Source organism: Micromys minutus (assembly GCF_963924665.1).
Source record: "Micromys minutus genome assembly, chromosome: 12".
In the NCBI taxonomy this organism is placed as follows: domain Eukaryota; kingdom Metazoa; phylum Chordata; class Mammalia; order Rodentia; family Muridae; genus Micromys; species Micromys minutus.
Window position 1 is genome coordinate 31774537 of NC_137981.1, and position 17807 is coordinate 31792343.

At 45.5% G+C, this 17807-nt stretch overlaps 1 protein-coding gene across 1 annotated transcript in view; it reads right to left on the reverse strand.

Annotated features, from left to right (window-relative positions):
- The window catches only part of ARHGEF3 (Rho guanine nucleotide exchange factor 3), a 268428-nt gene that overhangs the window by 249876 nt on the left and 745 nt on the right, over positions 1-17807 (reverse strand). The window lies entirely within an intron of this gene.

The following is a 17807-nucleotide window of genomic DNA, read 5'->3' on the forward strand; positions in this document are numbered from 1 at the left end:
AACAGTGACTGCAGCATCCTTTTATAAGCAAAAGAAAGAAGCTGTAGAAATGGTCACCCGGAGCATCTGCTGTGGAGGAAAAATCCACTGGCTCTTCTTCCTGCCCCTAGGAGATGATAGAATTCATAACTTGTAGCATTTTGAAAAGGTAACATGAAGTATCATGTATGTCCTGCAAAACCACCTCAGGGCACAATCCTCCACAAATGTGTAAACACTCCTGCTGTTGGGACTGTTTCTGCCTCAGACGTGAGTTATCTATCAGCTCAGGTCAGGTTGGGTCCCCAAGTGAATTTAAAAATACTTTTCAAAAATACATTTAAAAAATGTTATAACTATGGAGAACACTGGGTAACTGCATGATTACGCCAGAGCCTCCCACGCATGCTCACTGGGCCATCAGGGCTCTGTCCTCTTCACTGGTCCTGTTACTCTGGGCATTAGCACCCTTCATCTCAGCATGGTCACCATGCAGCCTTCACTAGCGCCATGACAACCATTCAGTGGATGAAGCCTGAACTGTTACTGTCCCCACCCATCCACACTATCCCCTATCATCCAAGTGAGAAGCCAAGGTGTGCCTTCCCCTGGGCCACAGGCCAGTATATGGTCTCTTATTCTATTGCCTTCTCTCATTGCTCACATTCCAGTCTTTGAGTCACATGCCTTGCTTGAGAACCCAGACATTCTGGCTCTAGGGTCCATCCTACAGATTCTCACCTTCTCTAGGAAAGGTGCATTAGAACTTTTATGGAATAGTGCAGGTTGCAAGCACATAGATGATGAAGCCTTCCAATCCACAACCAGGGCATAATTTGCATCGTGTAGCAACTGGCACATGGGCTGGAAGAAATGTGTCTCTTTCCTGGTCAGAAAAATACAGAGCAAAAGCATCTGAACACGTGTCCAGAGACCACGAAAGTACAAACCCTGTACCCAGCCCCAGAGTCTACTCAACCTGGAATCTGTCCCAGAAGACTGACAGGACTGCCCCAGCCCATCTACATGAGAGAGGTACCTACCACAACCATCTTCATTAGTCCATCCCTGGCTTTGTATAAAGATGGTTGCCAGACAACTTCCAACCCATCTAGGTTAGGTCACCACAGGAAACTTAAGGGAAGACAACTTTAGAAGCATCCCTATAAACTGGCTCAAAACCAGTGAGATGCTTTTCCCCATCTCCAGGTAAGCTCCTGCGGGGAACCCAAAGCAGTTAGTGCTCAGATGGTACAGGACACAGGACAGGAGGCTGAGGATAGGAAGGTGTAGGTTGATGTCGAGGTGATACATGAATGGAAGGTAGAGAGATAGGTGGGGGAAAGTCTAGGAAATGGAAGAGGAGAATAGGAGGGAGATTGGAGAGGAAGCAAGATGGAAGCAGGAAATGGAAGAGGAGAATAGGAGGGAGATTGGAGAGGAAGCAAGATAGAAGCAGACGTGGATGTTTCTCTTGATGCATCTCTAGATTGGTAAGGTCGTTATGATTATTTCTAAGGGTCTCCATGGGTCTACTTATCTTAACTAGATAGACAGCTTATATCATTGTCAACTGGTTGTAAGTTTTTTTTTGTAGAGGGTTTGTGGATTAAGAATTTAACATATAAACCTGTTTGATAAGTTAATGATTGTGGAGTCATGTTTTACTGGGCTAGTGGAACAAGATGTGTAGATACCAGGTTTGGGAACTAACCACTTAGGGGATTGTACTCCAGCTCTGCTCTGGAGCAGCTACTGGCATGGCTCTAGTGGTTCCTGCAGCAGCATCTGCTGAGTGAGACCACAGTGCTGTTAACAGAACCTCTTTTAATATTTACTGCTACAGGAAGCACTCTCTAATGTCTATGCCCAAGTAAGGACAGGAATCATAGCAGGAAGCTACCTTCCCTCCAGCCTGCCTTTCCTTCTGAATATTACACCACCAGCACTCTTCCAAAGACTCTAAACAAAGAATTCTGTGAAATCTCCTTTCCAATGCACACACCAATAAAGCAGTAGCTTGCAGTATGCCACAAATTTTAAGTATACAACCCAACAGCACTCTTATAGGATTATGTCCTCATATAATTATCAATCAAATCAACATGAGGGCTGCAGAGATGGATCAATCAGAAAAGTGTTTCCCTTAAGCAAGAGAATCTAAGGTTCCAGTCGACTTCATTCATAATAGCCAGAAACTGAAAACAACCTAGATGTTCCCCAACTGAAGAATGAATAAAGAAAATGTGCTGCATCTATATAATACTACTCAGCTATTAGAAACAAAGACATCATGAATTTTTCAGGCAAATGCATGGAACTAGAATATATCTCTGAGAACCCACATAGGAAAAGCCAGAGATGGTGTTATGCACTTAAAATCCCAACACTGAAGAGGTAGGAACAGGAGGGTCTCTGAGGCTTTCTGGTCAGCAAGTCTATCTGAATGGGCAAGCTCTAGGTTCAGTGAGAGAGAACCCTCATCTCAAAAGATAATAAGTAGATGAGAAGAGATTGAGACATTCAATATCAACCCCTGGTCTCCTCATGCATACACACATACATGTACATATTCACACACATATGTACATATGCACATACATGTACACCTGCATGTTCACACGTGCACACATACATGAACACAAATAAATAAAAATATTAAACAGTATTAGCCTTTAGGAAAAGGGCTTCTCTATATCCAGAATAATGACAACTCAAAGTAACCACTGCCTTACTTGTAAGCATGGTTAGCGTGACTTGTATTGGAATGTGGATCTGTCTTTGGCTTCATGCACTCAGTGCTATGACATGAGTTTTATCTCTGGTGTAGTAATTCTTGATTTCTCATTGCTGAGAGTATTACACCTATATTATCCCATATTTTGACTACCCACGCAGCTGTGGATAAGCATTTGGACTGTTTCTATTTGGGGATCAATTATTTTTGTTTGTTTTTGAGATGTGGTTTCTCATGTAGCCCTGGATGTCCTAAAACTTGCTCTGTAGACCAAGCTGTCTTCACACTCAGTACTCTGCCTGCCTCTGCCTCCCAAGTGCTGGGATCAAAGGCATAGATGTCCACCATTGGGCTTGGGATCAATTGTTAACAAAACTGCTGTGAACACTGGTGTATAAACCTTTGGGTGCCTCCTGTACTTATTTCTCTTGGGTTCACATTTTACAAAGGAGCTGCTGCAGTATAGGCAGGCAGATGCTTCACTTGGGCGCATTTTCCAATACAATTTTCCTAAGTGGTTTTAAGCAAGTTGCACTCCCACCGGCTGCATGTCTAAACTACACCCTGGTGTGGGTCAATATCAGCTTAGTCATGCTGCTGCCTGCTGTGGTGACATCACAAGATAAGGTTCTCCCCATGTTTGTGTTTTGATTATTCAGACATCTCCCCCTTTGGTTATAATACTTGCTTGGTTCTTATTTTTGACTAGATTGTCTATTATTCATTCACAGAAGCTCTTTATATAGTCTATAAGTCCTTCGTTCGGTGTGTTCATTTCAAATCTCTACCCAGACTACCATTTGCCCTTTTACTGATGTCTTTAAGAGTCTTAGCTCTGGCTGTCCTGGAACTCACTATATAAACCAGACTGGCCTTAAACTCACAGAGATCCAACAGCCTGATGGGATTAAAGGTGTGTATCACCAGCCCAGCCTTGCAGTTGTTATCTTTTAATGAAGAATTCTTTGTTCCTCTTTCATACTGGGATGGAACCAGGAGGGAGGGCAAGTGCTCACCCATCAAGCTACATTCCTAAACCCTGGAGTCCCTGACTGAAATGAAGCCTCATTTATAGCTAATTTATAACTTTCCCTTTATGGTAGTGCCTTCTGTATGTTGTGTAAGGCATCTGTTTCTATTGGGGCATGGATGTAGGTAAGTCTAAGAATGTATGCTTAGCATTGCAAGCACTGCCCTGGGATCAATCCCCAGAATCCCTAAGATAAAATGAAAGCTATACCTCCTCAAATTCCACAGATATTCTCCATCATTTTCCGAACGCTTCACAGATGTGCATTTCACACTTAAAACTTGTGCTAGTTAGTTTTAACAATCAACCTAACACAACCTAGAATTGCCTGGAAGAGAATCTTAATGAGGAATTACCTAGATCAGTTTGGCCATAGTCTTATCTGTGGGAGACTATCTATTTGATTATCTGATGTAGGAAAATCCAGTCCACTATGGGTGACATTATTCCCTAGGCTGGATTCTAAACTGTGTAAGAGTAAACTAGAAATCAAGCAAGGTTCCAAGCACATTTACTCTCCTTCAACTGTGGATATGATTATTTAGTTCATGCCTTGACTTCCCAACAATAATGGACTATAATCTGGAATTGTAAAATACATAAATCTGTTCTTGTCTAGGTTACTTCTGGTCAAGGTATTTTTTTTATCATAACAACAGAAACATGAGTAGAATAGAATTTCAACTATCTTGGATAATTTTTTTCTTTTTTGGTATAGCATGACATGGGAATAGCTGAGTTATACTTTTAGGATAAAGTTCTGTTGGCCATAACCACAAACCATGTACACAGAAAGGTCAACTTCTGTGTCACCTCATCTCAGGGACCTGACAACACAGTTTCTCCCACACCCTAGACCCTTATTTGAACCATTTGGAGGCACCTAACTCCAATTCCTCCCATAACCCAATAGACCTCAGATAATTGCATGCATGTTGTTTTAGAGAATTTTGCAACACAAACTACATACAAGGCACTCACTCATATTTGATATAAAGTTTCCACCACATCCCATGAGTTCATTTGGATAACTATACTTGGATCAGTATATCATTAAAAACGCAAAATAAAGAAGGAAAGGGAAATGCCCAGTAATGGAGCAGGAATACATACCAGGCAAGACTGAATACCCTATATGCCTCTCTGGGTGGAGAATTGGGAGGAGGGGCACAGAAAAGAGTATGGCACAGAAAAGAGTATGCTAAGCCCCAAATCACTATGCTGACAACCTGCAGAAGAGGCCAGTGAAAAGCAGAGGAAGAGATCAAATATGGTGACACATATTCTCCCAGCACTTGGGAAGCAGAAGCAGAGGACTTCCACGAGTCTGAGGCTAGCCTGGGCTACATGGCACAACATTGGGGCCCAACACTAAACATGAGAAGGAGCTGGCCTTAAGAAGTTAAGGGATGAAGCATTTTGTCACACAAAAGCCTGAAAGAAGAGGGACATGTTTGGAACTTCCATGAATCCAGAAGACATGCCGTGGTGCAGAAAGGCTTACCAGTTGAGATAGGAAAAAGCAAAGCTTTCTTCTAAGCAAAATCAGAAGGCATTGGGGGCTGCTGCTAGAACTCAGATTCTACACCATGCAGCATGAAAGTCCACTGTGAGACAGACAGTAGGCAGTGGTCTCCCTTGAGGTCCTTCCATCACACTCTAAGTTCAACCTAAATAAGGACCAAAATGACCTTTGGCCACAACTGTGGGAGTCAACATGCTCACGCCCAATGTCCCTGCTTTCCTCTGCAGTCCTGGACTTACACACCCCTCACCCCACCTACCCAGGTTGTGGTCTTCTCACTCTGTTGCAGTCGTGGCTAGAGGGTCTACACTGCAGACACTGCATATACTGCATACTTCCCTGCTGTTACAGCTCTTGCACTCATGTGACTATGTGATTAATTTGTTTCCTGACTCCAAAAGGACCAAGTCTGAGCCAGCAATGGCCACCAATGCCTCCCCAGCCCCAGGCAGAGGACCTTGCCTTCAGTAAGTGATATATTTTATATATTTTTTTAAGTATAAAAGTTCAGAGTATAAAAGTAAAGAGAGTATAATATAGCCTATGAACAGAACATCACACAACTTGGATGAGCAAGTCACTCCTAATTGTTACTAAATTCACATTTTGTGTGTGTGCAAGTGTGTATATGCATGTATGTGTGTATGCATGCGTGTGTGTATGCATGTGTGTGCGTACGCATGTAAGTCAGAAGACAACTTACAGAGACCAGTTCTCCTCTATCGCCATGCAGGTCCCAGAGACTGAACTCAGGTCCTCAGACTTAGCAACAGACATCTTTAGCCACTGAGTCATACTGTCAGTTCTTGTTCCAAAACTCATTACTTCTACCACCCAGTGGAGAAAGCTCCTGCTGTCTTATCACTCAATACAAATGTATAGATTGAATGAGTGAATGAATGAATGAGTGAGTGAATGAATGAATGAATGCTTGGAGTTCTCACTAATTTTACTATTAATATTAAAGAAGAGGGAAAATTGAGGAAGGACCATATAAATGGGTCAGTTGGTTTTTGTCAACAGGTAGACAACTTGGATAAAACTGCAGGGGATAAGATTAAGATATTGATTAAAACAGCTTCCTTTGCCCCACACTTATGGGACTAAGACTCTTCAGGCCTGGTGTCCTGGTCACATTCATCAAGAATGACAAGGGAGGTTACATATTTCCCATAATCTCTTATAAACACAAACCCTGGAAAAGGCGATTTCTTCTTATAAACCAATATGGCCTTTTACACACAGAAAACAAGAATACTTTGGAAGTGGGGGTCATGGTTTGCGTCCTCACTTTTAAACTACACTGCACCTATTTTATACCTGTATCTTCACAACCGCAGCAACTTGCTCAAAAGAGTGTGGCACTTGCACGACCATTACTGTCTTACAGGAACCTTCCCTATCTGTGATAGCCCAGGGTGGAGCACAAGCCACCTCTGGTTCCTACAGCGTGGGGACGCCCCTGGGATGCTGAGCCACATCCAGGGCCAAGAATGTCCTTTTCATTGTAAAGTATCATCACCTGCATTTTCTAACTCTTTTCACAACTGCAAGGAAAACTGCTCACCTCTTCCCCACACGCCTGTGGTCTAGAGCTACCTCAGAGTTTGGAGTGCCTCCTTCCGTGTGTTTGCACGCTGGCAAGTCCAGGTTCCTGAGCTGGTGACCGCGAGGGGTGGTTCTCTCGCCTGTATGGCCTGAGGCAGGTTGCTCCACCCCCAGAAAACCATTTTATTTTCTAGGAGAGACTGCTGAGGTTCCCATACGCTGTCAGAAAGGTTTGCAACAAACTAGAAGCTCCTCAGGCCGGACAGACAGCAAAGAGGCCAGAGCAGTGTGGTTCTCAACCTTCCTAATGCTGCAACCATTGTGACACACTTCCTCACGCTACGGTGACCCCCCCCAGTGAGCCCTCAAGGGGGTGACAGTCCACAGGTTGAGAGCCACTGCTCTAGTGAGCCTGGTAAGGCTATTTCTATGGTCAAAACAACTCTAGCTACATGCTCCGGGAGGGACAGCCTGCCCAGAAAGTGGGGTGAATTTCTCCACTCCACAGAGGAAAGCAGCAGGGTGGGGGAGGGAAGGCTGGAGGAACAGCAGTGGCCTCTGAGTCATCACACCGCCCCTCCCTGCTGGATCCCTTTGTTCCAAAGGAGGGGAGCTGTGACTCACATGGACTCCAGTCCTGGACTGCACCCATCCGACCCAGTCCAGCTGCCCTGCCCTGTATCACTATGGAAACATGGGAGCTGCATCCTCTTTCCCCAGCACTGGCCCCTGAGGGGTTGCTGACCTGCAGCACAAGATCCCATTGCGGCAATAGATGCAGAGGAGCCTTGGAGTCCTGTGAGTTTAGATCACCCTTACATCCATTGTCTCCAACCACCACCATCATCACCATTATCATTATCACCATCACCACCACCATCATCATCATTACCATTTTCACCATGACCACCACCACCATCATCACCACCACTACCATCATCACCATTATCATTATCATCATCACCACCACCATCATCATCATCACCATTTTCACCATGACCACCACCATCATCACCACCATCACCACCACCACCATCATCACCACCACTATCATCACCACCATCATCACCATTATCACCATCACCACCACCACCATCACCACCATCACCACCAACATCACCATTATCACCATCACCACCATTACCACTACCATCACCACCACCACCACTACCATCATCACCATCACCACCATCACCACCATCATCACCATCTCCACCATCACTCCCACTGATATCACCATCATTTCCACCAATTCTTTTCTGTGCATGCTTTTTCACTTCGTCCTCCAAAATTATTTACCTGTAACCTATAGAGGGGAAAGCAAAACAACTCCAGGACGATCTCTGTAGGATTCACACCAACTCTTCTTAGTCTTGATTTTTACCGTAGTAAAACTTACAACCGTGTCCTAGTCGCTTAGCTATTGCTTTGATAAGACGCAATGGCCAAGGCGTCTTATGAAATAAAAGGCTTACACAGGCTTACCACTCCAGAGAGTTAGCCTCCAGGATGGCAAGGTGAAGGCGTGGCAGCCGGGCAGCTGCGAGCTCACATCCTGAACCACAATCATGAGGCGGGTGAAGAGAACACACAGGGAGTCTTTTGAAACCCCAAAGCCCAACCGCAGTGACACACAGCCTCCAACAAGGCCACACTACTACTTCCCGAAGAGTTCCACAAACTGGGGGCCAAGTGTTCAAGTGTATGAGCCTATGAGGCCATTCTCGTTCAACCACCACATACACGTACGAGAGTCATAACGACACAGTTGGGAACGCCAAGCAGAGTCACAGGGCTGTGCAGCCACAATCTCCAACATTCCCAGACTTGTATTTATCCCAGACAGAAACTGTGCCTACCACGCAGGAACTCCTCATTCTCCCCTCCGCTCCCACAGTTCCTGGGACCCTCCCTGTCCTATTTCTGAGGCAGTCTGGTATCTCATAAGTAGCATCAAATTGTCCCCTCTGCCTTATCACACTCAGCACCATGTCCTCAGGACTCAGGCATTTGTAGCAGGTGTCTGAATCTCCTAATTAATTTAAAACTGATCAACAGTTCATTGTAGGTCTATACCAATGATTGTTCACTTATCCAAGAATGGATTCTTGGACTGTTGTGACGTCCTAGAGTTGTGACGGTAGGGATGTGATCATGAATGTATGCGTACTTCTTTGAACCACTGCTTTCAACCCTTTGGGGTGAAAACCCGTTTGTGGGCTTCCTAGACCCTATGCTAAGTCCATGCCTGGCCTCTGGTGGCTTTCAGGACTCTGGCCCAAGAAGAACAATAATAGTTAGTGACCAGTGACTTGGTTTCCTTTCTGTTTCTTACCTGCAATAAGAACATTGATCAACTCATTAATTCCTCTCCATTCCTCTCTTGGTTTCCTCTTCCCTTTCTGACTCTACTCCAACCACATCAGCCTCAGTTGGAACCCTCCAGAACCTGTGCTCCATCCCCCACTATCTCCAGCTCTCCTTGGTTATCATACATAGGGAGATTATTTCCGATGAGAGGAACCACAAATGCAAAGGTCCTGAGGTGTCTGCCCGAGGAGCTACACTGGAGCTTGTGGTTGCCCCATGGGAAGTGGCAGTATTAGGAGGTGTGGCTTGTTGGAACAGGTGTGGCCATGTTGGAGGAAGTGCATCACTGTGTAGGCCAGCTTTGAACACTCAAACTCCACCCTGCGGAAAAGAGAGCCTCCTGGCTACCTTTGGATCAAGTAGTAGGACTGTCATCTGCTGCACCATGTCTGCCTGCACACTGCCATGCTTCCCACCATGATACAGGACTGAACCTATGAAACTGTAAGCCAGCCCCAATTAAATGCTTTCCTTTATAAGAGATACCGTAGTCTGGGGCCGGAGAGATGGCTCAGTGGACAAGAGCACTCCCTGCTCTTCCAGAGGTCCTCAGGTCAGTTCTCAGCACCCACATGGCAGCTCACAACTGTCTGCTGTCTTCTTGTGTGCAGATGTACATGTAAACAAAGTACCATATCTATAAAACACATAAATAAATCAATCTTCACCCAGGCAGCGGTGGTACACGCCTTTGATCCCAGCATTAGGGAGGCACAGGTGGGTGGATACCCAAGTTTCAGAAACTCTGTCTGGGGGAGGGCCTCAGTAAAGAAAAAAAAAGTGAAAAGCTATCTCATCCCACCACCTAATAAATGCTTAATAAAATATGGTGGCAGCAGCATTCGAATCTGATTCTAAAAGATATCAGGCTAATTTCTTTACCTGCATTTACTGGCACTGTGGGATAAAACATTGGCACTGACTCTGCAGAAGCAAGCATCTCCCCTCAAAAGAACATGGGTGGTCATCTAAATATTGTCTGACTCATGATGCTGGCCCGGAACATACCAAATGCAAGTGATCTGTTGAGAAAGTTGCTAGAGGCTGCAAGGCTGCAAAGGACTTTTGTAAAAAATTAAAGTCATGCTGGAGAGAAACTGTCCTCCACACCCCTTGGGAGATGTGTCATAGAGAGAGGTCACCCAAGGTCATTTAGCTGAACCTTCCAGACTGGGCAAGAGTTAAGGCACCAAACCTCAGTTCTGTAACGTGCTTCCGTGTTTGGGGACCTGATTGTATCATTGTGTTTTTCCCCTAAATTTCCATGTACACTCACCCTTATACTGAGGGGTGGAAACAAAATCTCCAGGAACTGTTGAAATAACAGCCTGAGTGAGAAGCATCTGCTAAACCAAGAGAGCTGAGATTTTTGAAGATTGCAAAACAGCTTCTATTGCACCTAACTATCTCCCTTAGAAACAAATTAACATCTCTGCCCCAGTTAGCATTCTTCTAATTGCCTTCTTAAAAACAATGATAAATAACCTGAAGCACACAGCACACAGAAGGACAGAGCCTCTCTGTAGCTGGCTGAGTAAATTCAAAATTTCAATTGCAGTTTCCAAAATTGTTACTTAAATTTGGAACACAAAGTCCCCCCCAAAAAAAGGGGGGGAAGGGGTCTCTTCCCAGCAATGGGAATGTAGTCACTTATTTTTTTTTTAATCCCTTAAGACTAAAATCTGATTTCTGCCAGAACACATCTGGAACACATAAATACACTCAGGAATATAAACTAAACATGCAGTATGTGACACTATCCTTTTATGATTTTTATTTCATTCTTCAAATTATGATACAAAAGTTGCTTTCCTCTAGTGATGTGGTCTGCCCAGCTCTCGCTTCCAGCTGGTTTCTACAGGGCTACGGGGCCTCCAGGTCTTACCCCTTCTCCGAGGGCATGGGTTAATACAAGGCTACCAGGCCCCTATAGTCCCCACTCCTGGCATAAAGGAAGCCAGGGCCGCTGGAGACCCCCCCCCCATATCACCAACTTAGTAGTGAAACATTTTGTCCAAGGTTTGCAGCCTTGGACTTCCACTAACCTCACTGGGTTACTGTGTTGGACAAAGAAGAGTAACAGTAGATATTCCTGCCATTGTATCAACAAGGCCCAAAAGGCCCGCCTCTGGGTATTTCTTCCTCAGAGTAGGTGACTGGAGAAGCTAAGTGAGGGACACTCCCAGGGAAAAGCACCCAGGTCCCATGATAAATGTTATTAACTGACAAAACTCCTCAAACTGCCTACGCTGTTCACCAAGCTCCTATTGAAATCTCAGCAGTGGGCTAGAGACACGGCTCAGCAGTTCAAGAGTGCTTGCTCTTTCTTCTTCTTCCAGAGGACCCCAGGATGGTTCCAGGCACCTACATCAGGCACCTCCTAATAGCCCATAACTAGTCCCAGGGGATCTAATGCCTTCTTCTGGCCTCTTTGGCCACCCACATACATGTGGCATAGGTACACGGGGACACGGATACGTACTCATAAATCGCAGCTGCCTTTTAAAAGTCATCAACAAGCTCACCCTAAAACTCAGGAGATACTGGCTCTGTTATAGAGAAGTCATACCAAAGCCTCAGCCCAGAGAGCACGCACTTGAGCACTGACACAGGAGACATGCCATGAAGGGACAGCACTGAGGATGCAGAAATGCTTGGTTTTCTAGCCAGCAGGTTTTTAGCAAACTCATAAAGACAATATAATAGAGAAGAATGCTCTGTGGGTTTGTTTTTATTTGACACGGGGGTCCTGGCTAGCCTAGAACTCACTATGTAAACCAGACTGGCCTTGAACTCAGAGATCCACCAGCCTCTGTCTCCTGAGTGCTGGGGTTAAAGGCGTGTGCCATTGAGGCTGGCATTTTTGTTTTTAAAGACAGAGTCTTGCTATGCAGCCCTGGCTGACCACAAATTCTTGGACTTGTGTGTCCCTCCTCAGTCTCCTGATATTCACATACAAAGGAATGAAACTGGTTAAGCCTTTGGTTCTATTATGGCTTTGGTCTCAGCACTTGGGAGGCAGAAGCAGGCAGATCTTTGTGAGTTAAAGACCAGGCTGGTTTATGTGGAGGGGTCCAGGGTACCAGAGTCACATAGAGAGACCTTGTCTCTAAAAAAGGAAGAGGAAGAAACAGATGAGGAAGAGGAGGAGGAGAGGGAAAAGGAGTAGGAGGAGGAAGAGGAGGGGGAGAAGAAGGAGAAAAAGAAGGAGGAGGAGAAGAGGAAGCAACAGCCACAGCGTCAGCAGCTAGATCTCTACCTCACACCACACAGATGTTAACACAGTGCATCCAAACCTGGAATCTCAGATCTGAAATATAAAACTCATACTAAAATGTAGGCATAAACATTTACGGCCTTAATAAGCCAAGATTTCCTAGGTATGATAATAAAAGCTAAAGCAAGATTTTAAAAATATATAAATGCCACCAAAATTAAGACCTTGTGCTTTGAAAGGCACTATCAAGAAAGGAGAAGAATATTTAAAAAACAATGAAAAGCACTTACCTGCTGAGGGGTTGAACCTAGAATACATAAGAACCCTTTCAACTCATAATAAAGAGATACATAACCCAATTTTAAATAAGAAAACAGGAGACAGTAAAATGGCTCATAAGTAAGCCTGGTTTGGTGGTTGGAATAGGAATGGCCCTCAGACTCCTGTGTCTGAATGCTGGCCCATAAGGAGTGGCACTATTAAGAGGTGTGGCCTTGTTGGAGGAAGTGTGTCACTGTGGGAGCAGGCTTTGAAGTCTCTTGTGCTCAAGCTAAGCCCAGTGTGGTGTACAGTCTCCTGCTGCCTGAGGATCAAGATTTAGAACTGTCATCAGCTCCTTCTCCGGCACCACGTCTGCCTGCACACTGCCATGTTCCCTGCCATAACTAAACCTCTGAAACTGTCGGCCAGAACAATTAAATACCTTCCTTTAGGAACTGCTGGGCTGGAGAGATGGCTCAGTGGTTAAGAGCACTGACTGCTCTTCCAGAGGTCCTGAGTTCAATTCCCAGCAACCACATGGTGGCTCATAACCATCTGTAATGGGATCCAATGCCCTCCTCTGGTGTGTCTGAAGATAGCTACAGTGTACACACACACACACACACACACACACACACACATATATATAAATCTTTGGAAAGAAAAATTGCTGTGGTCATGGTGTCTCTTCACAGCAATAAAACCCTAAGACACCCGGCAATCTGAAAGCCACATAAGTGTGGAAGGAGAGAAGAGGCTCCACAGAGCTGCAGTCTGATCAGGCACCATGATACATGTACAAGGCACATATTCCTTTAAAGATGCTACATAGGTGGCCACTGAGCACATAAAGAGATACTCTCTTTATCACCATCATCAAACATCAGGGAAACACAAGTCAAAAAAAAAAAAAAAAAAAAAAAAAAAAGCCACATCAAGAACATTGGCCAGCCACCAGAAGGGCAGTAATCACAATGACAGATGATAACATGTAGTGATTAGAGTGTGGAGAAAAGGAAGCTCATGCTTTCCAAAGGGTGTTACCATGTGACCCAGTAACCTGGGCTGGGTATTAAGCGAAGCATGGAGCACATGCCTAGAATGTGAGGGGCCCTGAACTCAATGCTCAGCATCAGTACCGCTCCCCAAAAGACGACGGTTACACATACATTCAAGAGAAATTAAACATACGCCCACGTGCATTTATATAAAGTTTTACCTACACATGGACAGAGAAAGCACTCTTAGACATAGCTAAATGGAGAAAGATTAATTGCTAAACAATACATTTAAATGACTCTGGTGTGATGACAGCTTTAACAGCTGGCTTAGCAGTTTAAGGCACAGGCTTCCAAGCCTGATGACCTGCATTCAATCCCCTAGACTCACGAGGTGGGAGGACGAACCCATTCCACAAGTTGTCCTTTGCTCTCCACACATATACAATATCACAGGTGTGGGAGTGCATGCACACACACACACACACACACACACACACACAAACACACACACACACACAGACACTCACACAAGCTACTCACAGGCACACCCATCTACATATAAAAATGAGCACATCTCGAAGCAATGATAGGTGGAAAAGGAAGACTTTTTTTTTTAATTCTACATGTATATGTTTGCTACAGGGTGTTATGTAATCCAGAATGGCCTCAGATTCAAACTCTATCTAGAGTCAAGGATGGCCATGAACGCCTGATCCCCTCCTCCACCTCCCAAGTGTTGATATCATGAGTAAGCAGCACCATGGCACGTTCTACTCTACAACCTTTGGTTGTACATAACAAGAACATGGCCAGAATTTCTTGAGCTACAGGGTACAAAGGGGGAAAGAGGGAGGAGGCGGTGATGGAGTGGCGGCAGCACCCTGGGAGCTGAGTGGAGTAAAAGAACAGGCAGAGAGAAATGACAGCTAGGAGGAGGCTGTCTCTGAGGTTTCTGTCACCCCAGCAAGGCTCTCCTAGGATATCCTGAGGGTGACCGTGGGCGGGAGGCAACTGAAGACCAGGAAGAACTTGGAGGCAGCCTCACATCAAGGATGCATGACCTTCAGAGGCTGTGACCTGTTTCTGTCCTTCTCCACTCTATGTGCACCGGCCTGTCTTTCTGAGACATACTGGTTTCATCTTGGCCGCACATCTACCACTGCCTCAGCCCATGAGCACACCTCTGAAAAGTCGGGAGACATTTGAGAAGTGAAGGCGCTGGCTCCTCCAGCCCTGTGCTCTATGGCTGCCCAGAGGTCCAGGCACCACCACCCCCATACCCCACCACCCTTTACTGTGTGTTAGCACTGCACCTGTGCCAGCTGTTCAACCAGAAGCCGAGAGCTGTGCACTCAGGTGAGTCCTACAGGAGAACTTCAGAACCAGCTTCTCCCCTGACACCACTGCCTCCCAGATAAATCATCTGGGAGGATCCTGCTGCCTTCCAACTCTCTGCATGGCTGCAGAGCTGACATCCTCTGGTAAGAGAAAGTACCAACTTTCCCATCTAGCATCGCACACACGATGTCATTGGCTAGGACGAGGGGAGGACCTCTTCTTACACTGCCTCATTCCCTTCCCCTCCTCAAGTTCAACCAGACTGACCCTGTGTTCAACAGATGACAGGCTGGCTGGCAATGACAGGCCTGGATGGCAGAGTGGTTGCCTCACATGCACAAAGCCAGGGGTTCAACCCCAGTGTTGTATAAACAAGGTGAGGTCGTTCACACCTGTAATCCCAGAAGCAGGAGTATCAGAAATACAAAGTTACATAGGGAGTCTGGGGCCAGCCTGGGCTACTTGAGACCCTGAAGGATGGGAAAGAAGAACCATCCTTGAATTCCATATGCATGGTCTTTGCCCATATATCCGCAGCCTCACACACCTAGGCTCCTACTTGTGTGCACCTTCTCTGAGACACGTTCTCTTACCAAACCAGCTCTGCCCCCATGCCTCCACTCAGGGACCCCACCCTACTCTCATTTCGATGTCACCTTCACACTCTGGTCATCAGCTCCGCGTCTGTTGTCTTCTGCCAATTCCAATGGGAAGAACGCTGTCTGTGCTCTGGATAACAGGAACTTGGCACCAAGACAGGGTCTAGCATAGAGCCTCACTTCCTCCAAAAGGCATTTGTTCTGTGTGGTGCTGGGGACTAAACCTGGAGCTTCATGCATGCTAGGTCAATGCTCTATTGAGTGAATGAAGTCAGTAAACTGGGCTACGGGTTTCAAGTTCCTGTGTAAATACAAGACAGCTTCTGAAAGGCCGTGGTAGCTTATGGTTGTGATCCTGGAATTTGGAGGATGAGCTGGCAGGATTACCATAAAGGCAAAACCAGCCTGGGTTCATAGTGAGTTCTGGGTTACTCTATGCCACCAAGTAAGACCCTATCACAAATAAAACAAACACAAGAACAATCTTTGGCAGGGCTTACTGGTACATACTTATAATCCCAGCACTCTGGAGACTGAGCCAGGAGGATGGATAGTTCAAGGCCAGCCTGGCTATGCATCAAACTCTGATTCAAAACCAACAAAATACTATTTCCAAATTATGTGTGTGTGTGTGTGTGTGTGTGTGTGTGTGTCTTTCTGTACCTGTGTGTCTGTGTTCCAAGAAAACCTCAATGAATCAGAACCACACACAACTATTTCATTTCTCCTCTCTTTGATTACAGACACCAGGTAATACAAATCAGGGAATATTTGCAAAAATCCTTAAGATTTAAGATTAAGGCTCCCAAATTTTCAGTCAGCATAATAAAGACCACAGTGAATAAATTGGCTCAAGAATAATTCAGAAAAGATCAGTGGAAGAACAGAAATACAAAAAAAAAAAAAAAAAAAAAAAAAAAACCCAAAAAAGATAAATAAACAAACCCCTCCACACACACACACACACCCCCGTTCCAATGCAGTATCAGGGGCCTGAGCATCCCAGACCTTGGCCTTGAGAGCGTCTAAATTATGGCAAAGCCTTTGCCCCCCCCCCTTTTTTTTTCTTTCCCCCTGCCTCTTTTTATTCTCTTTCCCACTGCCTATCTTGGAAATAGGTTGCCCTTTGAACTCTTGATCCTCCTGCCTCAACCTCCTGAGCAACCCCTTGCTTTGCTCCCCCCCCCCCACAGGACTCAGTGGCAACCTGAGTTCTGGCTGGGGCACAGGGACCTCAGGGATAGCAAGAAGTGCAGACAGCTGTCTTGGGTGGGTTTGGATGGAAGGCCGATCAGGAAGTAAAACAGACAGGAAGAAAAAGAAAAGTAGAAGTCAGGAAGCCACATCTTATCCTCAGAGGAGCACAAAGTTCTGGTTCTTCATCCCCACAACTTACCTTCAGGGGAACCAGCCGTGTCAGAAGGATGTAAGTGCCCTGCCTTCAAAGGATTTCAACACTACTACTCTTAACAGGGGGATTGGTGGGTCACACTTGGAATGCCAGCATCTGGGAGGCTTAGACAGTCCAAACTCAGATTTCTATTAGCTGCACCCTATCCTACAGGCTCCACAAATGTTTATGATCCCTAACCCAGGGCCTGCCATCATCTTTGCCAAAATAGTCCCTTGGCCTGGGTTGCTCGTGGTCCCCAGTAGACATGAATCTTCTATGAAATGTGTGCTCCGAACAAACAGAGAAAACAACACGCATGTCCCATCTCCACTCCCCCAAAGTGTGGGTCTGTCCTGGAGAGGAATGAGGACCCGTTATTGCCCACAGGTGACTCAGAATCCACTTCTGTGGCATACAGGTTTCTTGCAGTGAGTATGTGTCATTTTTGAGAGGATTCCAGGACCCTAGGTTCAGCACTCCTGTTTTCGAAGTTCAAGAAAGAAACTAAACTGGTACAGCCCAGAAAGACACTAACGATGCAGAAATAAATTCATTCCACTCTGGATGATAAGATGGTTGAGAGCCAGACAAGAACAGACTCCTGGACCTGGAAACCAACTCAGCACTTAGACCCTGATGTCAGCTGATTATGGCCCCAATGCTAGGAGGAATTCCAGAGAAATCTCATTCATTCTGACCTCCAAAGGCAAACACCACAGTTCCCAGAGCATCCAAGACCCCTTTCCCAACAATATCCTTGACAAAGGTTAGGTCTAATCCTGAATTCTCAGATACACTTTTGTGCAAGC